This window comes from Pinus tabuliformis, chromosome 2_2 (genome assembly GCF_031772625.1).
Source record: "Pinus tabuliformis cultivar Carrire ecotype Pingquan chromosome 2_2, CPIR1, whole genome shotgun sequence".
In the NCBI taxonomy this organism is placed as follows: Eukaryota; Viridiplantae; Streptophyta; class Pinopsida; order Pinales; family Pinaceae; genus Pinus; species Pinus tabuliformis.
The window spans coordinates 803,039,862-803,067,227 of record NC_142300.1 but is presented as its reverse complement, the minus strand read 5'-3'; the positions used below and the strand labels follow the sequence as shown (position 1 = coordinate 803,067,227).

General features: G+C 44.1%; 2 pseudogenes; one reads left to right on the top strand and one right to left on the bottom strand.

Moving 5' to 3' along the window:
• Positions 1–238: 238 nt before the first annotated feature.
• Positions 239–3,382, top strand: LOC149195327 (25S ribosomal RNA; annotated as a pseudogene).
• LOC149195326 (uncharacterized) lies at positions 2,370–26,508 on the bottom strand (annotated as a pseudogene).
• Positions 26,509–27,366: the final 858 nt, after the last annotated feature.

The window sequence follows — 27,366 nt, the reverse complement described above, 5'->3', positions numbered from 1 at the left end:
CAAACATGCTCCTTGCAATATAATATGGAGCAGTGGAGTTGGTTGTCCGTGCCCCATGCGATGCGGTCGGCTGAAATACCTCAAGCGATGTTTCGTGGCGTGCGTCGGTGAGCGGTGATCTTGTCCCCTTGGATGGGCTGTCGGCATTAGCTGATGCGGGCTTTGTGTGGCATCGCTCGAACTTGCTTTGCTCTCTCTTGTCCTCCCATGGGGTAGGGCGGATTTAGCTCCAACTTTGCGACCTCAGCTCAGGCAAGAACACCCGCTGAGTGCAAGCATATAATTAAGTGGAGGAAAAGAAACTTACAAGGATTCCCCTAGTAGCGGCGAGCGAATCGGGAAGAGCCCAGCATGAAAATAGAGCGGCGACGCCGCCTGAATTGTAGTCTGTAGAAGCGTCCTCAGCAGTGGACCTAGGCCAAGTCCCTTGGAAGGAGGCGCCTGAGAGGGTGACAGCCCCATCGGCCCGGGACCCTGCCGTATCACGAGGCGTTGTCGGCGAGTTGGGTTGTTTGGGAATGCAGCCCTAATTGGGTGGTAAATTCCGTCCAAGGCTAAATAAGGGTGAGAGACCGATAGCGAACAAGTACCGCGAGGGAAATATGAAAAGGACTTTGAAAAGAGAGTTAAAGAGTGCTTGAAATTGCTGTGAGGGAAGCGGATGGAGGCTGTCAATGCGTCTCGGTCGGATGTGGAACGACTCAGGCTGGTCTGCCGCTCGACTTGAGGTGCAAACCAACACGGGCTACTGCATCGTCACAAGCGCGGGTGGATTACTGCCTGTCGGTTTGCCATTGCGATGGTCGAGGAATGAAGCGTGCGCCCTTGTGGCGGGCCGTGTGCACCTGCGCGCTCGTGGTGTTGGTTGGCGGGCTTTCCATTCGACCCGTCTTGAAACACGAACCAAGGAGTCTAACATGTGTGTGAGTCGGCGGGTTTGAAAACCTGCGAGGCGCAAGGAAGCTGACGAGCGAGATCCCCTCTCTAGGGGGGTGCATCATCGACCGACCTTGAGCTTATGTGAAGGGTTCGAGTGCGAGCACACCTGTTGGGACCCAAAAGATGGTGAACTATGCTTGAGCAGGGTGAAGCGAGAGGAAACTCTGGTGGAGGCTCGTAGCGATACTGACGTGAAAATTGTTCGTCTGACTTGGGTATAGGGGCAAAAGACTAATCGAACCATCTAGTAGCTGGTTTCCTCCGAAGTTTCCCTCAGGATAGCTGGAGCTCACGCGTGAGTTTTATCGAGTAAAACAAAGGATTAGAGGCATCGGGGGCGTAACGCACTTGACCTATTCTAAAACTTTAAATAGGTAAGAGGGTGTGGCTGCTCCATTGAGCCGCGCCATGGAATCGAGAGCTCCAAGTGGGCCATTTTCGGTAAGCAGAACTGGCGATGCGGGATGAACCGAAATTCGAGTTATGGTGTCGAATTGTGCACTAACCTAGATCCCACAAAGGGTGTTGGTTGATTAAGACAACAGGATGGTGGTCATGGAAGTCAAAATCCGCTAAGGATTGTGTAACAACTCACCTGCTGAATCAACTAGCGCCGAAAATGGATGGCGCTGAAGCGTGCAATCTATACTCGACCGTCGGAGCAATTTCCTGGCTCCGATGAGTAGGAGGACGCGGGGATCGCTAAGAAACCTCGGGCGTGAGCTTGGGTGGATCGGCCCCAGGTGCAGATGTTGGTGGTAGTAGCAAATATTCAAATGAGAACTTTGAAGACTGAAGTGGGGAAAGGTTCCATGTGAACAACACTTGGACATGGGTTAGTTGATCCTAAGAGATGGGGAAGCCTTGTATCAAGGGTGCACTCTGCATGAGCATCGAAAGGGAATCGGGTTAATATTCCTGAACCAGGACATGGCGGCGGGCGGCAACGTTAGGAAATCCGGAGACATCATCGGGGGCCCCGGGAAGAGTTATCTTTTCTTTTTAACAGCTTGCCCACCCTGGAATTGGTTCACTCGGAGATAGGGTCCAGCAGCTGGAAGAGCACCGCACATCTTGTGGTGTCTAGTGCGCCCTCGGCAGCCCTTGAAAATCTGGAGGACCGAGTACCGTTCATGCCCGGTCGTACTCATAACTGCATCAGGTCTCCAAGGTGAACAACCTCTGGTTAATAGAACAATGTAGGTAAGGGAAGTCGGCAAAACGGATGCGTAACTTCTGGAAAAGGATTGGCTCTGAGGGCTGGGCCTAGGGGTCTGCGCCCTCAACTCGTGGGCTGTCGGCAGTCTGCCCAAGCTGCTCTCACGGTGAGGGCAGGCAGTCACGTGCCGATTGGGCTACGGGCGTAGAATGCCCCCTGTCCCTATCTACTATCTAGCGAAACCACAGCCAAGGGAACGGGCTTGGCAGAATCAGCGGGGAAAGAAGACCCTGTTGAGCTTGACTCTCATCTGACTTTGTGAAATGACTTGAGAGGTGTAGAATAAGTGGGAGCCATTTTCGGCGCAAGTGAAATACCACTACTTTTAACGTTATTTTACTTATTCCGTGGGCCAGAGATGGGGCACTACCCCTGTTTTTGGCCTTAAGGCACGTTTCGGCGGGTCGATCCGGGCGGAAGACATTGTCAGGTGGGGAGTTTGGCTGGGGCGGCACATATGTTAAAAGATAACGCAGGTGTCCTAAGATTAGCTCAACGAAAACAGAAATCTCGTGTGGAACAAAAGGGTGAAAGCTCATTTGATTTTGATTTTCAGTACGAATACAAACCGTGAAAGCGTGGCCTATCGATCCTTTAGATTTTCAGAATTTGAAGCTAGAGGTGTCAGAAAAGTTACCACAAGGATAACTGGCTTGTGGCAGCCAAGCGTTCATAGCGACATTGATTTTTGATCCTTCGATGTCGGCTCTTCCTATCATTGTGAAGCAGAATTCACCAAGTGTTGGATTGTTCACCCACCAATAGGGAACGTGAGCTAGGTTTAGACCGTCGTGAGAGAGGTTAGTTTTACCCTACTGATGAACCACACCGCAATAGTAATTCAACTTAGTACGAGAGGAGCCGTTGATTCACACAATTGGTCATTGCGCTTGGTTGAAAAGCCAGTGGCGCGAAGCTACCGTGTGTCGGATTATGACTGAACGCCTCTAAGTCAGAATCCACGCTAGAAGCGGTGCATGTCACTCTTCGACTATATCTCAACCCGCAATAGGGGCATTTCTTTATCGCCCCCAGGGGCCCGTGGCATTTTCAAACCGCGACCGTGAAGCATCTCGGTCGGGGCAGCTTTGAAGTTCAATTCCAAACGGTCGTTGAGAAGAATCCTTTGCAGACGAATTAAATACACGACGGGGTATTGTAAGTGGCAGAGTGGCCTTGCTGCCACAATCCACTGAGATTCAGCCCTTGGTCGCCTCGATTCAGAGCTTCGCTCTTGTCACAAACAAAATCCGAGCAACCCTCTCGCCCCTCTGCCTCTTTCCTCCAGACGACAATTTTTCATTGCTTGGGGGCGGGAAATTTGGGGTTTCCACACCGCGACGGAAAAGGTGCCGAAGCCTGAGAAAACTGGGGTTTCCATGTCGCGCCCCGGCACCCTAAATTTTGGGTTTCCATGTGGCTCCCAAAAAGTGGGGTTTCCGTGCGGCGCCCTATTAGCTACCTATACCAATAGGTTTCATATTTCATGATTGGCTATGAAAGGACCAAATATGCTCTGCTTTGATGACTCAAAGATCACATATTTCCAAGAGAATCCAATCTATGTTTATAGCTTGGTATGGACTTAAAATTTTGATGGATGGTCCAACAGTCTAATCTGGATCATTCCATGGTTTAAATTTGCAGTTGTAGATTAGAGAAGAAAGTCTATCCAAACTGTTTAATCTTGGCAGACAAGTAGTCCAGGTAGAGAAGAAAAGGCTCCCAACAGCTTAATCTGGGACCTTGGAAGAAATAAGGGTAGAAGTAGATAGGAAAAACAAAAGAAGAAAGCCAAAGAAAAGAAAAGGCAAGTAAGGGTCTGCAAGTCCAAATGCACCCTCCAAGAAGGAATAAAAAATGCTAGGCATGTAGATGGGTAAGTAGTTGGGGTTGCAGAAAGAGTATCTTTACCATTGCAGATGTGTTAACTGTGTTTACCAAAGCAAAGTCAATCAATTGACAAGGTGTTCATCTTCATCAAGTTGCAACAGGGAGCATGACTAACCTCCCTCCTTCCCCCTTCCATTTCATTACTAACATCCCCTCATCAGGTGAGATTCATGGTAGAAGATCATGGTTTCATGGTGGTTCTTGTTCGTTCAAAAGCCACATCTCTTGTCTAAAAATCTTTTCATTTTGATCTACTCTTTAAACCAAGTATTTCACAAACAAACTCAGTGTTTTCTCCCTCTATTCACCCCCCATCCATATTAACTCTAACTTTACTATGTAAATCCCTATATCACCTTTCCCCTACTAATATTAAACACCATGGTGTATAAACCCCAAATTTTGTATAAATACCCCTCCCCTTGGCATTATAGCCAATAAGTCCTATGTCAGGGATTAAAGTGACATCTGGCCACTTGGATGAACCTATACCTCATCTTCCCCCCTTGCCTCAAGTCATTCCACTCACTAAACCATTATTTGCCAAGAAAAACCCTATACAAGCCCCTTTTTACCCATAACCCCTTTGAAACTACCAAAAACCCCGAAAAAACCCACTTTCCGCTGCGTAACCAAAGTTTGCGCATATATTTGATTTTTCGGGATATATTGAAAAGACATTAAAAATATATATATTTATTCCTCCGCCCATAGGCCCTATCCACAGTGCATGTCATCCCCCCCCGACAGCCGTCCGATCGGATCTTGAGCATCCAACGACTCTTATCACATCGGAGCGGCTCTGACGTCCGTCGTTTACCCGCCGTATCTAACGGTCACGTCACTCCCCCGACAGCCGTTGGATCAAGCCCTCTAGATCCGACGGTCATCATTGATATCGAAGTGGGTCTCACATCCGGCGGATATCGTCCGATGTCCGTAAAAAGGTTACGTCACTCGGCAGCCACGCGTCCTCGCCACAGCTCGTCGGAGGTACGTTTGACAGATTCCCTCCCGTACCATAAGCGGTGAGATATGAAACTGCTGGCTGTTTCCAATTTCGGCTTTTCCGCCTATGCTACGTCACCTCCACATCATCCCACGTCACTGCCACCATGCCGTCACGTCAACCCTTGCGCCCGACCGTCTGCTGACCTGTCCTGCCACTTCACCATCCCCGTGGACCAATCAGATCCCGCCACCTCACCTATGACGTCAGCCAGCCCTGACCCCACCTATGACATCATGCTGACGTCAGCAGAAAAACGTGCCAAAAGTCCAAAAAACCATTATATGGTGAAATTTCGTGTTTTTTCACACTTTTCTCACAAAAGACTTTGTTGCTCCTGCATGCGATTTTCACGTCCGAAGTCCACCAACCTGCAGAACCTGACCAGGAGACCAGAGGAGCGCCATTTCCACAGTCATCCGTGACCATTGCCTACTCCTCACTAGGTATTTTCCGCCATAAATCCTTCACGTACCTGCTTTATCTGTTATGTCCCTCGAAAGAGCTTAGAACAGAGAAAACTCTTGAATTGACCGGCAGAAATCCCTGCACCTGCCCCTTTGACAGTTGTGAACTCGAAAACTAATAGCCGAGCCTTGTTTTACCTGCTTTTCATTGAAAAAACTAAGCTCTGTTTGCGCAATCGCGGCAGGCTCATTCAAACCGAATTTAACTACTGAAGAGAGACAGAGTGAGGCCAAACATTTGTCCTAGTTGCACTACAAATAGTATTTCAATTGCTATTTACTAGAACCACTCTCTGTTCCTGATAAATTCACCTCCCTGAAAAAGAGGCATTCCTCTGTACTGTCCTGCTCAATCAAAACCACTTTGCACTCAATTCATAATCCTCTTGTGTAATGGAGACACCTGTAATACTAAATGTTCAACCTCTGAATGCCCCTCAAAAGAACTTGAAATGGCAAACCTTGGCAGATATGGATTACCAAATTACAGAAGAAAAGCTTATGAGCAGCAAATTCCACATTCATCTGTTGAATGAGTTGAAAGCCAAGCATGAAAATGGGACAGATATATTGGGCTTATGGGACTCTTTTCTCCCTATTTTCAAGCTCCCTCAGGTCAACCAGTTCCCTGAACTAATCCACCTGTGTGCTGAACAATATGATGTTTCTCAGAGGGCTGTTGTTGACCCATCTAGTTCAGCACTTTTTTATGTTACCCCTCAAGCTATCAGAGACATGCTTTGCTTCAACCCTCAGAAGAAGTTGGTCCCTTTGTCACTAGTGAACCTGATTAAACAAGGGGATAAACTGACAGATGCTCAAATTATCAAATTTAATCAATTATACATTAAAACTGACATTGTGATGTACCCTCCAATTGTTCATGTATATCTCAATGAGTTGGGCAGAGACCTTGCAGATATGATTTCTCCCATCTTGGGATATAGTTCAATTGAGCATATTGATGCAACTGTGCTGGTAATGATGCTTATGTTTGCTCCTGGCAAGTCACCAATCTGCTATGACTATGCCACCTACATATCAGACAAGATTCATGAGAAATTGATGAATTTGAGGAGAGATAGGATGTTCAGATACACCTCCTACATTTACCATTTGATCTTGTACCATCAACATGAGAAATTTCATTTTTCAATCAAAAGAATGGATGCCCAAGGCAATCCCAGATCAGTGGTCTATTGGTCTTCTGTCTTCCACATTAGACCTGAGTCTCCATACACTTACTGTGAATTCATGGATCTGTTCATCCATCCAGCTATGGCAATGCTGATGAGCTCACCTCCTCCGAGACTCACTGATGACATGCAGAGAATTCTTCAGCTGTCCAAAGCTTACAACATTGGGGATTGGTACTTCTACCAAAACCACACTGTCATCAGGATATATGGGTGTGATCTACCTCCATTCAAACTACCTAAGTATGTGCCTATGAGGCTATTTGCCCTAGAGTACTTTAGGCAATTTGGCAGAGTTGATGTGCTTCACTTTTCAGGAAAAGGCAAAAAAGCACAGTTGAAGGTCAAAAGCCAACTTGGCCATTTTATCTATAATGAGAGGGAGCAAGGATGGAGGGAAGCAGAGAGAATGCTTGAGGCCCTTGGCCTGCAAACCAGTTTCCTATGGGCTCCCTATGACCCTAATCATTTCATATCTATGAGGAGGCTCAAATATAAGTTATCTGCCTATGATCACCATAGTATCCCTCACATTGAAAAATATGCAAACCAAGACAAATGGAGGAGAGGGACCTTAGAAGAGCCCATGTCACAAGAAGAGCTAAATAAGAGGGCACTAAGGAATCTAAGGAAGATGGCTGACCTTGAACTTTGTTCACAGGTATTCACACTTCCAAGCACACAAGCGGGAGCAGCTGCATCCTCCTCAACTGCCAAACAACAAACTACCAAGGCCACTGAAAGTACATCCAGCAAAGGCAAAGAAAAGGAAATGGAGACAGAGCAACCACATCAAGAGAAGGAGAAGTCACCTCCAGTGACTCAAGAGCAGGAAGATAAAGAAAAGCAGTAGGCAGAGCAACAACAGCAACAAGGATTGCAGCAAGAAGAAGGGAAACATGACAGATAGCAGCCCTTACAGCAGGAAAGAGTAATTGATACTCCAACTTCCACTGAGCAACAGGCTCAGAACATAGTGCCTCCTAGGCCAGAAGTCACCACTGATGCCTCGGTCCTCCAAACTCCACAGAAGGAGGACTTAAGCAGAAAAAGGGATAGAGAGACTCCTCTGACTTCATCTATCAACCAGGGAGAGAAAAGACAAAGATTGAATGACTTCTCAGAGGATGACATAGCAATAAGACAAGCATTGGGCATGGGCCCACCCAGCAGAGAAGCTTCAGCAAGTTCCTTCCAGCAGGAACAGGACAGGACTATGGGAGGGGAGGTCAGCTCCTCCAGCCAACAGAAAGAAGGACAAGTAAGCATAAAACAACAATTTATAGACATCAAAAGGAGTGATCCTATCAAAATACAGCTGTACAATCACCTGCTAAACATGGATCCTACCAATCAGCAAAGACTTATGTCTGCCTTTGATGTAGGTGAAGGCAAAATGATCATGAGTCATTTTATGCCCACAGCACTGCATCCCCAATCTACCTCGGATTACCTCAGGACCAACCTGGAAGTCCTGGCCAAAGACATACACCCAATGGACAAAATTGAACTGCACAAACAGACTGGTGAGATGGTGTATGCCTCCTTGGCAGATGAAACATTAGAAAATTACAAATTAAAAAGCAGCCTTAATGCCACAGCCTCTCAACTGGAATTGGAGAAGGTGTCATCCCAGGCGAAGGACAACAGAATAAGGTCCCTGGAAGACATAATCATTGAAATTGGGCATGATCCCAAAGATATTTCAGGAATACAGGAAATCTTGAAGCTGAGGGATGCTGACATGGCTGCCATGAGGAAGAAAATCAAAATCCCAGCTACCATTCACCCTCAGACAGATGAGGTAGCCCAACAAAGGCATGAGAAGGACACCACAGATTTGTTGATCTCCATTTATAAACAACTTGTTCAGGCACAAGAAAAATTGGGAGAATCTGAGGCTACACAAGCGGCCTTGCAAGCAGCATTAAAACAAAGAGAAGAGGGTCAAACCTCTTAGCCTCCTCCTCAGATCATAAATCTTGAGGAAACTGCTCCTATCACTGCTCCTCCTCCTCAACAGACTGAACAGACAGCAACATCTACTTCAGCAGCGCCAACTACTACAGAGCAGGCCCAAAGCCTGGATATGCAAAAGCTGAAGAATGAAATCCAAACCCTGGAGGCTCAAATGACAGAATTAAATGAGACCAGGGAAAAGTTAGCCAAGATCAATGACAGGCATGATAAATCAAAGAGAGAAGTGGCAGAAAAGAGCAGGGAAATCAAAGCCCTTAAAGACAAGATCAAAGAGCTAGAGAATGAGCTCAAGTTAGATAAAGTGGTGGCTGAACTTAAAATAGTGCTGTGGGCTAACATTGGTCAATCTATCAATGAGCAATGGCAGTATATTGAAACTATCCATGAGCAACTAGAGCTCATCCCAATGGCACAGAGGGAGGTTCACAGATCAAGAGCTTTATTGAGCAATATGCCTGAAGTGGCCACCAGAATGATCAATGTACTTAACCATAAAACAAGTTCTCAGTTAGCTACCATGGGAATTACAAACAGAACTGAGACTATCCAAATGGTCAAAAGGGTTCTCACACTGAGAAACTTAGTGCAGACATTGGAAAGAAGAACCCAGGATATCCAAACTGAGGTGAACAAGTTTTTGGAAAAATTTTAGGTGTTAGAAAGCAGAGGTCTCCCTGGCTTACTGAACAGCGCAGGGAGATTATTCACACATGACCAATATGCTAAAAGGGTCAACACATTTGCCACCAGTCAGATCAACGAGAAGCCCAGTACCTCAGAGGAGACAGGGCCAGCCACAGGACAGACTCTCTATAACAGAGTAGAGAATCTGTTTTTTATAATGAATGAGATCAATCACCTATTTGGGGTGGCTCCCAATTTCTTCAAGTATACAGAGGCAGAGGAGACAATGGATGCCATTCTCAGGCATCAACTCCCTACGCAAGACTGGTGGACAAATGCAATACAGAAGATTTTGTAAACAGGGAGCCACTCACCAATTTTGTTTCTTAAAAAATATCAGTTGTCATGCAGAGCACATGTGACAAAATCAGCATGCATGGTGGATTAAAGCTGAGCCAACTCAGCAGATGTATCGGCCAACAAAGCAGAAATAGAAAACTACAGGTGGCAGGGCCGAGAAAATACAGCGCAGCAAGAAATAAAGACACATTATTCAGCATTAAAGCAAAGCGGCTCAACCGACTCAATGACCTCCAAAGGTCAAATTATCCTCTGACAGACATAAAGAGCATTTATGCTGCATTCAAAGTTGTAATAACTTCTTTTCTACTTTCTGTACGAATTTATGAAGATATTTTCTCTCTCAGATGACTCAATGCCTGAGATATTTTGTATAAGCATTCCTATAAAGTCCCCTTCGCATGAGCTTGCAAGGGTTGTTGTTGATTTCTCCTGAAGAAATTCTTATGCTGTAATCCTTTCAGAAGTTTAATAAAGAAAGTGATGGAATTTCTCGGATTTCTGAAGTGCTGAATGCGTTCTGGTGTCTGTTGATAACTGTTGGATTCCTGTGTATTTCACCATACAATAAGTCTCTGTAACTCTCTTTGTTATTTGTTTGTTTTGTTAAATTCCATACATGTTATCTGATTTTCGATATTAAGCAATAAGGAAAAAGAATAACTTTCAGGATTTATTCACTGAGTACCCTGAGTTCAATCTGTGTTGTTAATGAATGTTTTCTTCATCTGTAATCTAGATAAGTGTAATTCTTAATTGCTGCACTTTCAGAATACACCTTTCACAGTGGCCTTTGTCACAGGAATTCAAGTTTGCTCCTGTGCAACATGTTCACTTTCGCCTCACCAGCTTAATAGAAAATTCTTAATTGCTTTCTGTTGGTTGACATACATCACCATTTAACCTAACTTTGTTTGTCTAAGATACACAATAGGCCCTGCAGTTTGAACACCACCAATCCTGCATATCAAATCATTTCACAACTCCAGACTCCATTGCCCAATGGTATTTTACTCTTTAAACAATATATCATAAGACCTGAAAGAAATCCTTCAACCAAAACATAAACCAAAACCTGAGCATAATAGCTAGCCTAAAAACACCATCATAACAGAGACAAATCAGAAAGAGAGAGCCCTCTCTGATTACAGTTTGGCTAGAAACTGTGATCCAAAGATTGGTTAGTGGTTACCCCGGCCGTATTCCCTTGGGAGTCATAGGGAACAACCTGGGTGTTAACATAATTGGCGACTCCACTGGGGAGTGCTTGAGCTTTTTCAATTACTATATATTTTCCATAGCTACTATCAAGCCTGAGATAAGTCAAGAGGCCTTTAATCTGTTTCTGTATTACATTAACAGTTTTAGGGAGGAGCTTGTTTAGGGAATCTTCATCTTAGCTCTGAGAATATATAGCCATTCCAAAATCTTCATCCAGTCCTTCAGATATAAAAATTTCCCACAAAATCCTAAAAATAGTTAGAAACTGGCTCCTAAGAAAAATCCACGGCATACTAGGGAAAATCCTGACCCAAATCCACCTATCATTGTCAATAATCCAAATACCATCCCAAGAAACATTAGGAGGCAGCAAAAGCAGGAGCAGCCTGCTGATGTGACTTCAGAGCCAGATCATCCTAGCCTTATACCCACTCCATGCAAGGTCCTTTTCCGGTCTACCCCTAGTTCCCCTAGCTCACCATCCACATCTCAAAGTCCCCCTCTCATATCTTCATCCACTGCACATATCCCCTTGACCAACCTTCTAGGTTCACCCCTATTTGTTACCCCTGTGATACCCACTGTTCCTATTATCCCAGCTGCCCCTGTTAATCCTCTAAACCCTGTAAATATGGCTAACAGATATGCACCCTTGCAGATCCCAGCTAATGCTGCAGCCCTACCCCAAGATTACCAAACCAAAATTTCATATTTTGACTCCAATGGCCCTCTGACAGCTGCCCAGCATGCCAAAAGGATGCAAGACCATTTTGAGACCTATGAAATAGATGATGACAGTGTCAGAATGAGAATGTTTGTTCAAATCCTAACTGGGGATGTAAGAACTTGGTTCAGATCCCTGAATGCAAACTCCATTACAACTCCTGCTGGACTGTATCAAGCCTTTACTAGTAGATGGGAGAAGAAGAAAGATCCTCTACACATACTTGGGGAATATGATACTATAAAAAGAGGTCCCCAAGAGACTGTTTTGGAGTATTGTGCAAGATTTAACAATGTATATAACTCCATTCCACAAAATTTAAGGCCTCCTCCTGATTTAGCCTTGTACAAATTCCCTGATGGTTTTGACCCTGACATGGCCTATCAGTTGAAAGAAAGAGACTGTCAATCCCTGGAAGAGGCCCAAAGGGTTGCTGTCACAGTGGAAGCCAACCTAATTGCCAAAAGAAACAGTGCAAGGTTGGAAAAGAGGACTGTTTTCAAAGAGGAACCCTCTGCCTTTGATCAAAAGCTTGATGCCATATTAAATGGAATGAAAAGATTAGGTGATAGAGTGGAATCGGTTGAAAGAAAATCATCATGGGAAGCACCACAAAACAACCCTCCTAGGAATCCAAATTTTAGGAGAACTCAAAACCCAGGCATTGGCAAAACCAGTGTTGATCAAGAAATAAGACCCCCTTTCCAAGAAAATTATGCTGAAACCTCCACTTCAGCAGAGCCCAATGAAGATCCTGAGATTAATTTAATAGGGCTAGATGGTGAAAGTCAAGTTTTCTTAACACAAGAAGATCATGAGGATGAGGAAATTAAACTGTTCCAAACTAAATCAGGGGAATCCTTTGACTTTAAACAAGGCTATGACACTGCTGTTTATGAAGTCCATAAAAAATACAAGCTAAGGAGCAGAACTGTGAATGTTAACCAGCCTGAAAAGAAAAAGGATAATCAGCAGCCTGAAAGAGTTATAGTCACACAACCTAATGACAAACTAAATTCACCAACAGAAGAAGTGATTGTTGAAGAAATCACTGAGCCACTGTCCTTCAGACAGCAGTCTCTGGACACTTCATCTTCTCATCCTAATTTAAACATTACTCCTCAAGAGATGAGTAAAAAGGACAAGTCCCAAAGTCAAAACAAAAATCAAGAAGAAGATGTAATGAACAAGGAAAGAACTGTCACCTATAACCCCAAGACCCAATCTGAAAAACCTTTTGATCTTGAAACAGAAATTGGCAAAATAAAAATAGCTATTCCTCTCTTGGAACTAGCCAAGCATGACATCTATAAATTGCAAATCAAAAGGTCCCTTCAACTCACTAGCAACAAAGATGATGTCAATGTGCTGGATGACACCCCAGAACTCCTATTTGGCCCAGAAGTGGATGGAAAAATAGTAGTCACAGGGGTACTGCCTTTCTATGTCTATTTACATATTCATGACAAAATATTACATAATGCAATGTTTGACTTAGGTGCCTCTCACAATCTCATGCCAAAAGCAGTCATGGAGAGGTTGAATTTAGACATAACAAGACCATACAAGGATCCGTTTTCATTTGACTCCAGCCAAGTCAAGTGTCTAGGTCTCATAAAGGACTTATGTGTGTCTCTAGTTCAATACCCAAATAAGACAATCCTAATGGATGTGGTGGTTGCTGATATCCCACCTAAGTATGGGATGCTGCTATCAAGATCATGGGGGGCCAAACTCCAAGGTTCCCTACAATTAGACATGTCATATGCCACCATCTCTGTGTTTGGGCAACCCAAAAGACTGTACAGAGAAACACTAATGAAGTACATGGTCAGCAGTGAAGAAAAACCTCAAAATTTTCCAATATATGTTGTCCACTCAGACATAGACTCATACATTCTCTTCAATGATACCAATACTCCCTCAAAAGGTGAAGTTGAAACCAAGATATTCATACAAGAGGAAGATGCAAATGAAAGTAGTATCACTCATGAAACAACAGCCAATCAAACATTAGATAGTGTTGCTGCCTTAGTTGTCAAGAAAATCCAATCAAACAAGGAGACTGTCCTAGAAGACAAGCTAGAAAAAAAACCACAATTGCTACTTACATTACCAGCCCATGAACAGATCATAAAATCCCCTTCCAAACAAGATATTCTATGGTTCCTTGAATTTGATGGCTCAGTCAAAAAATTGGGGGCAGGAGCTGGAGTTTGGGTACACAATAAAGAAAATAGTCATGCAGAAGGCAGAGCCTATAGATTGAATTTCAGATGTACTAATAACATGGCAGAATATGAGGCTCTTTTACTTGGACTCAAGTTGGCAAAACTCTTACAAGCTGCCAGGGTTTCAATCATGGGTGATTCAGATTTAGTTATCCAACAAGTGAAAGGAAACTTTGTCACCAATGACAAAAGACTAAGGACTTACAGGTCTGCTGTTGCTGAGGTACTAAACTTTTTCTCTGAGTTCCAAATTACGAAGATTCCCAGAACCCAAAATCTACATGCTCATAGTTTAGCCACCTTTGCAAGCACCTGCAAGTTGCCCTTTGAGCCCCACCATTGTTTTACAGCTGAGGTAAAACACAGACCCTCCATTCCAAACAACATCAATGATTGACAAGTATTTGAGGATGACAAGCAAATAAACCATTTTTTAACTCTACAGCAAGAATTTGCAGGACTAAATATAGACAATGAGACAGCAAGTCAATCACAAATACTTGAGACAGCAAGTCAATCACAAATACTTGAGACAGCAAGTCAATCACAAATACTTGATGGAGCAAGTCCATCACAAATACAGTTTCAACAGATTACTCACCCAATATCACCTAGAACTGCAAAACAAATGTTGAATCCAACTATTTTCAATATAGAAAACATCCAGCAAGTTCAACAAGTTGACTGGGAAGAGGGAGTGTCCAATGCTGAAACTGAAATCATTGAGCTAAAAGACAATTTTCTACCAACAGGCCTAACCCCACTAGAGGACATCTTCAATTCAAATGATATTCCCAGAAAACCAAAAATGCAGCCCCTAAATGCAGCCATTGAAGAATGTAACATAGGTACAATTGACAAACCCAAGATAATTAAATTATCTGCTTCCTTACCTCCTGACCAAAAGCCAAAATACATTGACCTCTTCAAAGAGTTCCAGGATGTTTTTGCATGGAGCTATGAGGACCTAAAGTCCTATGACACCTCTGTAATCCAACACACTATCCCTCTCAAAGCAGATCAAAAGCCCTTTAAACAAAAACTGAGGAGAATCAATCCTATGCTTCTCCCAGCAATGGAACAAGAGGTACAAAAAATGTTCAAGGCAGGCATCATAGCACCAATCAGATTCTCTGAATGGATCTCCAACTTAGTCCCTACAAGAAAGAAGACTGGTGAGATTAGGCTGTGTGTGGACTTAAGGAATCTAAACCAAGTATCCTTAAAAGACAACTACCCCTTACCCAAGATGGATCACATTCTTCAAAGGGTGGTAGGGGCCTCAAGGATCTCATTACTGGATGGATTCTCAGGTTTCAACCAGATCTTAGTTCACCCTGATGATCAGGACAAAACAGCATTTACAACCCCATGGGGAACTTTCAAATATGTAAAGATGCCTTTTGGATTGAAAAATGCAGGGGAAACATTTCAAAGAGCAATGGACATTGCTTTTGCAAAAGAGATTCATGAATTTTTAGTCATTTATCTAGATGACCTAACACCTTTCTCAAAATCAGACCAAGAACATATAAAACATCTAAGACAGATCTTCCTAAAATGCAGAAAATATGGAATCTCCTTGAATCCTAAGAAGTCCCTCTTTGGTTTAGAAGAAGGTAAGCTCTTAGGACACATCATCTCAAAAGATGGCATTAGAATTGATCCAGATAGGATACAAGCTATCCTGCAAATGCCTCACCCAAGGAATGTCAAAGAATTACAAGGATTCTTGGGAAAAATCAATTTCTTGAGAAGGTTTATCCCAAACCTAGCAGAGCTAATCAGATTATTAAATAACATGCTGAAGAAGGATTCAAAAGTGAAGTGGACTGTTGAAGCCAATCAAGCATTTGAAGGTATAAAATTGGCCCTTACCCAAACCCCAGTCTTGACCAATCCTCAGTTTGACAGAGAATTTATCATTTTCTCTTTTGCCTCCCAACATACTATTGCTGCTGTTCTATTACAAAAGGATGACCAAGGAAATGAGAAGCCAATTGCTTTCTTTAGCAAAGCTCTCAGAGATGCACCTTTGAAGTATCAAATCATGGAAAAACAAGCTTATGCTTTAGTCAAAGCAATTAAAGACTTTAGGATTTATATCCTTTATTCCCATGTTAAAGCATATGTGCCAAGTCCTATTGTCAAAGACATTCTCACCCAAGAGAATTTAGAAGGCAGAAGAGGAAAATGGATTGCCAGCATTTTGGAATTTGACATTGAGATAAAACCTACAAAACTAATAAAAGGGCAAGGCTTGGCCAAATTAATGACAGAAACAAATTTTCAAGCCTTAGACATCAATCAGCTGGACAGTGAAACAGAGTTGGCGACTCCAAAGATCAAGGTATCCTTTGAACAATCCCCCTGGTATTCTGATATCTGTTATGTGTTACAAAACCTGTGTGCTCCCCCAGGACTGTCCAAAACTAAGTGTAGGTTCTTAAAAATGAAAACATCAAGATTTTGTGTGATGGATGGCAATTTGCTTTGGAAAAACCATGAAGGTATATTGCTGCACTGTTTAATTGAGAATGAAATTAACAATATCATGCAAGAGTTTCATGCAGGAGACTGTGTTGGACACTTGTACTGGAAGTCCACTGTGGATAAAATACTAAGGGCTGGGTACTAATGGCCCACCATGTTCTCTGATGTCAAGAAATTCATCACATCATGTCATAAATGCCAAGTGTTTGAGGGAAAGAGACAACTGCTGCCACTTCCTTTAAGACCTATTGCAACAGAGAGGCCTTTTCAACAATGGGGATTGGACTTCATTGGGGAAATTCATCCCTCGTCTTCAGGCCAACATAGATGGATCTTAACAGCCACAGACTACTTTAATAAGTGGATTGAAGCTGCCCCATGCAGACAAGCAAATGATTCAGTAATCATTCAGTTCTTGGAAAACAACATACTGGCTAGATTTGGCTGTCCTGACAAAATAATCACGGATAATGCTGCTGCTTTCAGATCCAAGAAGATGGTGAACTTCTGCCACAAATTTCATATTACTTTGGGCCATTCTACTGCGTACTATCCCCAAGGAAATGGCCTTGCTGAATCATCAAGCAAAATCCTTGTAAATATTATAAAGAAGGTACTTGAAGAGAACAAAAAGAATTGGCATAAGAAGCTTGTGAATGCCTTATGGGCAGATAGACTAACAACCAAGAGATCAATTGGGACCAGCCCATATGAATTGGTTTATGGATTAGAGGCCAAATTCCCCTCATCCTTAGGAGTGCCTGTTATGAAGCTTCTCCAAGAAAGCCAAGCTGAACCAAATGATATGCAAAGAAGGATAAATCAAATCATATGTCTGCAGCAAACCAGAGATCAAGTTTTCAGCAGAGTTCAGGTATTACAAGAAAAACTAAAGAAAGCCTTTGACAGAAGAACCAAAGCAGAAGATTTTAATGTTGGTGATAAAGTCCTCAAGTGGGATGCAAGGAGAGAGGACAAAGGAAAACATGGAAAATTTGATTCCTTATGGAGAGGACCATTTGCTGTCCAAGCAGTGCAAGGAAACAATACTTACTTCCTCAAAAGTCTTAGTGAAACTGACTTGGATGAAGGTCCTGTAAATGGCAGGATGCTGAAGCACTATTTTGAATACCACCCCTAAGTGCAGCATGAGCCTCCATTGTACATACCCAAATGTATATATTACTTTCTGTTAAAATTGTAAAATGCAGTTTCTCAAATGTTATTAGTTGTCAGCAAAAGGTGAAAAGAATCAGAGGTTTACCAAGAAGACAAGTACACAATTTTGGCATCTCAAGGCAGCAAAACTGCAAGTTCATAAAAGTAGTAAAAGGCCAAGGCATTCTGACCTGCTGTTCTTGGTATTTCAAATGAAAAACCATCCCCATGTGGAGCCACTATTAGCTACCTATACCAATAGGTTTCATATTTCATGATTGGCTATGAAAGGACCAAATATGCTCTGCTTTGATGACTCAAAGATCACATATTTCCAAGAGAATCCAATCTATGTTTATAGCTTGGTATGGACTTAAAATTTTGATGGATGGTCCAACAGTCTAATCTGGATCATTCCATGGTTTAAATTTGCAGTTGTAGATTAGAGAAGAAAGTCTGTCCAAACTGTTTAATCTTGGCAGACAAGTAGTCCAGGTAGAGAAGAAAAGGCTCCCAACAGCTTAATCTGGGACCTTGGAAGAAATAAGGGTAGAAGTAGATAGGAAAAACAAAAGAAGAAAGCCAAAGAAAAGAAAAGGCAAGTAAGGGTCTGCAAGTCCAAATGCACCCTCCAAGAAGGAATAAAAAATGCTAGGCAAGTAGCTGGGTAAGTAGTTGGGGTTGCAGAAAGAGTATCTTTACCATTGCAGATGTGTTAACTGTGTTTACCAAAGCAAAGTCAATCAATTGACAAGGTGTTCATCTTCATCAAGTTGCAACAGGGAGCATGACTAACCTCCCTCCTTCCCCCTTCCATTTCATTACTAACATCCCCTCATCAGGTGAGATTCATGGAAGAAGATCATGGTTTCATGGTGGTTCTTGTTCGTTCAAAAGCCACATCTCTTGTCTAAAAATCTTTTCATTTTGATCTACTCTTTAAACCAAGTGTTTCACAAACAAACTCAGTGTTTTCTCCCTCTATTCACCCCCCATCCATATTAACTCTAACTTTACTATGTAAATCCCTATATCACCTTTCCCCTACTAATATTAAACACCATGGTGTATAAACCCCAAATTTTGTATAAATACCCCTCCCCTTGGCATTATAGCCAATAAGTCCTATGTCAGGGATTAAAGTGACATCTGGCCACTTGGATGAACCTATACCTCATCTTCCCCCCTTGCCTCAAGTCATTCCACTCACTAAACCATTATTTGCCAAGAAAAACCCTATACAAGCCCCTTTTTACCCATAACCCCTTTGAAACTACCAAAAACCCCGAAAAAACCCACTTTCCGCTGCGTAACCAAAGTTTGCGCATATATTCGATTTTTCGGGATATATTGAAAAGACATTAAAAAATATATATTTATTCCTCCGCCCGCAGGCCCTATCCACAGTGCATGTCATCCCCCCCGACAGCCGTCCGATCGGATCTTGAGCATCCAACGGCTCTTATCACATCGGAGCGGCTCCGACGTCCGCCGTTTACCCGCCGTATCTACCGGTCACGTCACTCCCCCGACAGCCGTTGGATCGAGCCCTCCAGATCCGACGGTCATCGTTGATATCGGAGTGGGTCTCACATCCGGCGGATATCGTCCGATGTCCGTAAAAAGGTTACGTCACTCGGCAGCCACGCGTCCTCGCCACAGCTCGTCGGAGGTACGTCTGACAGATTCCCTCCCGTACCATAAGCGGTGCGATATGAAACCGCTGGCTGTTTCCGGTTTCGGCTTTTCTGCCTATGCTACGTCACCTCCACATCATCCCACGTCACTGCCACCATGCCGTCACGTCAACCCTTGCGCCCGACCGTCTGCTGACCTGTCCTGCCACTTCACCATCCCCGTGGACCAATCAGATCCCACCACCTCACCTATGACGTCAGCCGGCCCTGACCCCACCTATGACATCATGCTGATGTCACCAGAAAAACGCGCCAAAAGTCCAAAAAACCAATTATATGGTGAAATTTCATGTTTTTTCACATTTTTCTCACAAAAGACTTTGTTGCTCCTGCATGCGATTTTCACATCCGAAGTCCACCAACCTGCAGAACCCGACCAGGAGACCAGAGGGGCGCAATTTCCACAGTCATCCGTGACCATTGCCTACTCCTCACCAGGTATTTTCCGCCATAAATCCTTCACGTACCTGCTTTATCTGTTATGTCCCTCGAAAGAGCTTAGAACAGAGAAAACTCTTGAATTGACCGGCAGAAATCCCTGCACCTGCCCCTTTGACAATTGTGAACTCGAAAACTAATAGCCAAGCCTTGTTTTACCTGCTTTTCATTGAAAAAACTAAGCTCTGTCTGCGCAATCGCGGCAGGCTCATTCAAACCGAATTTAACTACTGAAGAGAGACAGAGTGAGGCCAAACATTTGTCCTAGTTGCACTACAAATAGTATTTCAATTGCTATTTACTAGAACCACTCTCTGTTCCTGATAAATTCACCTCCATGAAAAAGAGGCATTCCTCTGTACTGTCCTGCTCAATCAAAACCACTTTGCACTCAATTCATAATCCTCTTGTGCAATGAAGACACCTGTAGTACTAAATGTTCAACCTCTGAATGCCCCTCAAAAGAACTTGAAATGGCAAACCTTGGCAGATATGGATTACCAAATTACAGAAGAAAATCTTATGAGCAACAAATTCCACATTCATCTGTTGAATGAGTTGAAAGCCAAGCATGAAAATGGGACAGATATATTGGGCTTATGGGACTCTTTTCTCCCTATTTTCAAGCTCCCTCAGGTCAACCAGTTCCCTGAACTAATCCACCTGTGTGCTGAACAATATGATGTTTCTCAGAGGGCTGTTGTTGACCCATCTGGTTCAGTACTTTTTTATGTTACCCCTCAAGCTATCAGAGACATGCTTTGCTTCAACCCTCAGAAGAAGTTGGTCCCTTTGTCACTAGTGAACCTGATTAAACAAGGGGATAAATTGACAGATGCTCAAATTATCAAATTTAATCAATTATACATTAAAACTGACATTGTGATGTACCCTCCAATTGTTCATGTATATCTCAATGAGTTGGGCAGAGACCTTGCAGATATGATTTCTCCCATCTTGGGATATAGTTCAATTGAGCATATTGATGCAACTGTGCTGGTAATGATGCTTATGTTTGCTCCTGGCAAGTCACCAATCTGCTATGACTATGCCACCTACATATCAGACAAGATTCATGAGCAATTGATGAATTTGAGGAGAGATAGGATGTTCAGATACACCTCCTACATTTACCATTTGATCTTGTACCATCAACATGAGAAATTTCATTTTTCAATCAAAAGAATGGATGCCCAAGGCAATCCCAGATCAGTGGTCTATTGGTCTTCTGTCTTCCACATTAGACCTGAGTCTCCATACACTTACTGTGAATTCATGGATCTGTTCATCCATCCAGCTATGGCAATGCTAATGAGCTCACCTCCTCCGAGACTCACTGATGACATGCAGAGAATTCTTCAGCTGTCCAAAGCTTACAGCATTGGGGATTGGTACTTCTACCAAAACCACACTGTCATCAGGATATATGGGTGTGATCTACCTCCATTCAAACTACCTAAGTATGTGCCTATGAGGCTATTTGCCCTAGAGTACTTTAGGCAATTTGGCAGAGTTGATGTGCTTCACTTTTCAGGAAAAGGCAAAAAAGCACAGTTGAAGGTCAAAAGCCAACTTGGCCATTTTATCTATAACGAGAGGGAGCAAGGATGGAGGGAAGCAGAGAGAATGCTTGAGGCCCTTGGCCTGCAAACCAGTTTCCTATGGGCTCCCTATGACCCTAATCATTTCATATCTATGAGGAGGCTCAAATATAAGTTATCTGCCTATGATCACCATAGTATCCCTCACATTGAAAAATATGCAAACCAAGACAAATGGAGGAGAGGGACCTTAGAAGAGCCCATGTCACAAGAAGAGCTAAATAAGAGGGCACTAAGGAATCTAAGGAAGATGGCTGACCTTGAACTTTGTTCACAGGTATTCACACTTCCAAGCACACAAGCGGGAGTAGCTGCATCCTCCTCAACTGCCAAACAACAAACTACCAAGGCCACTGAAAGTACCAGCAAAGGCAAAGAAAAGGAAATGGAGACAGAGCAACCACATCAAGAGAAGAAGAAGTCACCTCCAGTGACTCAAGAGCAGGCAGATAAAGAAAAGCAGCAGGCAGAGCAACAACAACAACAAGGATTGCAGCAAGAAGAAGGGAAACATGACAGACAGCAGCCCTTACAGCAGGAAAGAGTAATTGATACTCCAACTTCCACTGAGCAACAGGCTCAGAACATAGTGCCTCCTAGGCCAGAAGTCACCACTGATGCCTCGGTCCTCCAAACTCCACAGAAGGAGGACTTAAGCAGAAAAAGGGATAGAGAGACTCCTCTGACTTCATCTATCAACCAGGGAGAGAAAAGACAAAGATTGAATGACTTCTCGGAGGATGACATAGCAATAAGACAAGCATTGGGCATGGGCCCACCCAACAAAGAAGCTTCAGCAAGTTCCTTCCAGCAGGAACAGGATAGGACTATGGGAGGGGAGGTCAGCTCCTCCAACCAACAGAAAGAAGGACAAGTAAGCATCAAACAACAATTTATAGACATCAAAAGGAGGAGTGATCCTATCAAAATACAGCTGTACAATCACCTGCTAAACATGGCTCCTACCAATCAACAAAGACTTATGTCTGCCTTTGATGTAGGTGAAGGCAAAATGATCATGAGTCATTTTATGCCCACAGCACTGCATCCCCAATCTACCTCGGATTACCTCAGGACCAACCTGGAAGTCCTGGCCAAAGACATACACCCAATGGACAAAATTGAACTGCACAAACAGACTGGTGAGATGGTGTATGCCTCCTTGGCAGATGAAACATTAGAAAATTACAAACTAAAACGCAGCCTTAATGCCACAGCCTCTCAAATGGAATTGGAGAAGGCGTCATCCCAGGCGAAGGACAACAGAATAAGGTCCCTGGAAGACATAATCATTGAAATTGGGCATGATCCCAAAGATATTTCAGGAATATAGGAAGTCTTGAAGCTGAGGGATGCTGACATGGCTGCCATGAGGAAGAAAATCAAAATCCCAGCTACCATTCACCCTCAGACAGATGAGGTAGCCCAACAAAGGCATGAGAAGGACACCACAGATTTGTTGATCTCCATTTATAAACAGCTTGTTCAGGCACAAGAAAAATTGGGAGAATCTGAGGCTACACAAGCAGCCTTGCAAGCAGCATTAAAACAAAGAGAAGAGGGTCAGACCTCTCAGCCTCCTCCTCAGATCATAAATCTTGAGGAAATTGCTCCTATCACTGCTCCTCCTCCTTAACAGACTAAATAGACAACAACATCTACTTCAGCAGCGCCAACTACTACAGAGCAGGCCCAAAGCCTGGATATGCAAAAGCTGAAGAATGAAATCCAAATCCTGGAGGCTCAAATGACAGAGTTAAATGAGACCAGGGAAAAGTTAGCCAAGATCAATGACAGGCATGATAAATCAAAGAGAGAAGTGGCAGAAAAGAGCAGGGAAATCAAAGCCCTTAAAGACAAGATCAAAGAGCTAGAGAATGAGCTCAAGTTAGATAAAGTGGTGGCTGAACTTAAAATAGTGCTGTGGGCTAACATTTTTCAATCTATCAATGAGCAATGGCAGTATATTGAAACTATCCATGAGCAACTAGAGCTCATCCCAAAGGCACAAAGGGAGGTTCACAGATCAAGAGCTTTATTGAGCAATATGCTTGAAGTGGCCACCAGAATGATCAATGTACTTAACCATAAAACAAGTTCTCAGTTAGCTACCATGGGAATTACAAACAGAACTGAGACTATCCAAATGGTCAAAAGGGTTCTCACACTGAGAAACTTAGTGCAGACATTGGAAAGAAGAACCCAGGATATGCAGACTGAGGTGAACAAGTTTTTGGAAAAATTTCAGGTGTTAGAAAGCAGAGGTCTCCTTGGCTTACTGAACAACCCAGGGAGATTATTCACACATGACCAATATGCTAAAAGGGTCAACACATTTGCCACCAGTCAGATCAACGAGAAGCCCAATACCTCAGAGGAGACAGGGCCAGCCACAAGACAGACTCTCTATAACAGAGTAGAGAATCTGTTTTTTATAATCAATGAGATCAATCACCTGTTTGGGGTGGCTCCCAATTTCTTCAAGTATACAGAGACAGAGGAGACAATGGATGCCATTCTCAGGCATCAACTCCCTACGCAAGACTGGTGGACAAATGCAATACAGAAGATTTTGTAAACAGGGAGCCACTCACCAATTTTGTTTCTTAAAAAATATCAGTTGTCATGCAGAGCACATGTGACAAAATCAGCATGCATGGTGGATTAAAGCTGAGCCAACTCAGCAGATGTATCGGCCAACAAAGCAGAAATAGAAAACTACAGGTGGCAGGGCCAAGAAAATACAGCGCAGCAAGAAATAAAGACACATTATTCAGCATTAAAGCAAAGCGGCTCAACCGACTCAATGACCTCCAAAGGTCAAATTATCCTCTGACAGACATAAAGAGCATTTATGCTGCATTCAAAGTTATAATAACTTCTTTTCTACTTTTTGTATGAATTTATGAAGATATTTTCTCTCTCAGATGACTCAATGCCTGAGATATTTTGTATAAGCATTCCTATAAAGTCCCCTTCGCATGAGCTTGCAAGGGTTGTTGTTGATTTCTCCTGAAGAAATTCTTATGTTGTAATCCTTTCAGAAGTTTAATAAAGAAAGTGATGGAATTTCTCGGATTTCTGAAGTGCTGAATGCGTTCTGGTGTCTGTTGATAACTGTTGGATTCCTGTGTATTTCACCATACAATAAGTCTCTGTAACTCTCTCTGTTATTTGTTTGTTTTGTTAAATTCCATACATGTTATCTGATTTTCGATATTAAGCAACAAGGAAAAAGAATAACTTTCAGTATTTATTCACTGAGTACCCTGAGTTCAATCTGTGTTGTTAATGAATGTTTTCTTCATCTATAATCTAGATAAGTGTAATTCTTAATTGCTGCACTTTCAGAATACACCTTTCACAGTGGCCTTTGTCACAGGAATTCAAGTTTGCTCCTGTGCAGCGTGTTCACTTTCGCCTCACCAGCTTAATAGAAAATTCTTAATTGCTTTCTGTTGGTTGACATACATCACCATTTAACCTAACTTTGTTTGTCTAAGATACACAATAGGCCCTGCAGTTTGAACACCACCAATCCTGCATATCAAATCATTTCACAACTCCAGACTCCATTGCCCAATGGTATTTTACTCTTTAAACAATATATCATAAGACCTGAAAGAAATCCTTCAACCAAAACATAAACCAAAACCTGAGCATAATAGCTAGCCTAAAAACACCATCATAACAGAGACAAATCAGAAAGAGAGAGCCCTCTCTGATTACAGTTTGGCTAGAAACTGTGATCCAAAGATTGGTTAGTGGTTACCCCGGCCGTATTCCCTTGGGAGTCATAGGGAACAACCTGGGTGTTAACACGCCCTATATGTGGGGTTTCCATGCAGCGCCCAAAATTTGGGGTTTCCGTGCGGCGCCCAAGATGTGGGGTTTCCGTGTGGCACCCAGGATTTGGGGTTTCTGTGCGGTGCCCAAAATGTGGGGTTTCCATGCGGCGCCCAAAATGTGGGGTTTTCGTGCGGCACCCTAGATGTGGGGTTTCCATGCGGCGCCCAAAATTTGGGGTTTCCATGCGGCACCCAAGAGGTGGGGTTTCCGTCCGGTGCCCAGGATTTAGGGTTTCCGTGCGGCGCCCAAAATTTGGTGTTTGCCTACGGCACCCAAGATGTGGGGTTTTCGTGCGATGCCCAGGATTTGGGGTTTCCGTGCGGCGCCCAAAATTTGGGGTTTCCGTGCAGCGCCCAAAACACGTGGGGTTTCCGTGTGGTGCCCAAAACATGGGGTTTCCGTGCGGCACCAAAAATTTGGGGTTTCCGTGCGGCGCCCAAAATGTGGGGTTTCCGTGCGGTGCCCAAAATTTGGGGTTTCCGTGCGGCGCCCAAAACGTGTGGTTTCCATGCGGCGCCCAAAATTTAGGGTTTCCTTGCGGTGCCCAAAACGCGGGGTTTCCGTGCAGCGCCCAAAATTTGGGGTTTCCGTGCGGCGCCCAAAATGTGGGGTTTTCGTGCGGTGCCCAAGATTTGGGGTTGCCGTGCGGCACCCAAAATTTGGGGTTTCTGTGCGGCGCCCAAAATGTGGGGTTTCCGTGCGGCACCCAAGATTTGGGGTTTCCACCCGGCGCAAAATTTTTTGGGGTTTACACGTCGCGCCAAAGCCTGGGAAACGTGGGGTTTCTATGTCATGCCCCGGTGCCCAAGCCGGGGGAAACTTGGGTTTCCATGTCGCGCCCCGACCGAAACTGGCAGCGTGCAAGCCTTAGGAAACTTGGGGTTTCCGAGTCGCGCCACGACCGAAATCGGCGGTGCCCAAGCCTGGGAAAATTGTGGGTTTCTATGTCACGCCCCGGCATCGAGGCCTGGGGAAACTTGGGGTTTCGATGTCGCGCCACGACCGAAGCCAGCGACACCCATGCCTGTGGGGACTCGGGGTTTTCCATGTCGCGCCCTAGCGCCCAAGCCTGGGAAGCTTGGGGTTTCCATGTCGCGCCCTTGTTGGAACCACGGGTTTCCACATTTTATGGCACGAGGGAAATGCGAGGAACTTGGGTTTTCCATGATGATGCAAACCAGCTCAGAAGTCTCGGGAACTTGGGGTGTTTCGAAACCGCTGCCCAAGTCTAGGGAAATCGCTGTTTCCATGTCGCAGTACACCTTGAATCGCCCGAGAGTCTGTGGAACTTTGGATTTCCATGTCATGGGACCACGAAGAGCCGCCAAAGTCTGGGGAACTCGGGGTGTCCATTTCGCGGCGCGATGAAAACTGCTACCCAAGTCAGTGGACACACAGTGGGTTTCCATTTCGCGTCACAACAAAAATTGCTACCCAAGTCTGGGAAATGCGGCGTAAGGACCTGCGGTTCGGTTTCTCCCCTTCGGTGCGAAGTGTGAACTCTACAACCGAAATGTGGGAAGGGACATAAGTATAATGCGCATTAGATGTGGAGCGATGGTTGGTTTATAGCGTGGGAGCGTTTGGCATAACCCACGAGCTGACTCACATGTTGGGGCGACTTGAACGAAGGATTGTTTGCCGACCAATCGGATGCCAAGTTTGCGACGTGTAAGGGCGTTTTGGAAAGTAGTGGTTGATTCGGCCTGGGCAGCAACTCGCCCAACCGCTCGTATAAATATGGCAAGGCGTTGTAGCATTTGGCATTCATTCGAAGATGGACATTCCAACATGAGCATTCGGTGATCAAGAAAAAAGCAGGTCGCAAAAGAGGCGCGGGCATATATGCACCCGCTCTTGGGCAAGCACACATGATACGCACAGGGTTCGGTTATCAGGTGAGGGCACGGGTAAGGAAGGCACTCGCCGTTCAGTGTGACACGGGGTGTCTCGGGTAGGTCGCCCACCCGTCGTGGAAGAAGAAACGCGGAGGTGTCTCAGGTGACTCGGGTAAGTTGCCCGCCCATTGTGCAACAGGAAACGCTGGGTGACTCGGGTGAGGTCGCCCGCCCATCGTGCAGTGGCAAATGAGGTTCGGTCAATGAGTACGGTTGGCAGCTCGCATGAGGGTGCGCCCGCCCAGCTCGGGCAAGGAACTCGGTTGGCACGCGGAGGTGTTTCCTATTTGTAAAATTGGCTAAGTATGAAACTTGGTGTTTCCCAAGTATACTTGTAAAGCCTCGTAAACATTGTATAGTTGAATAATA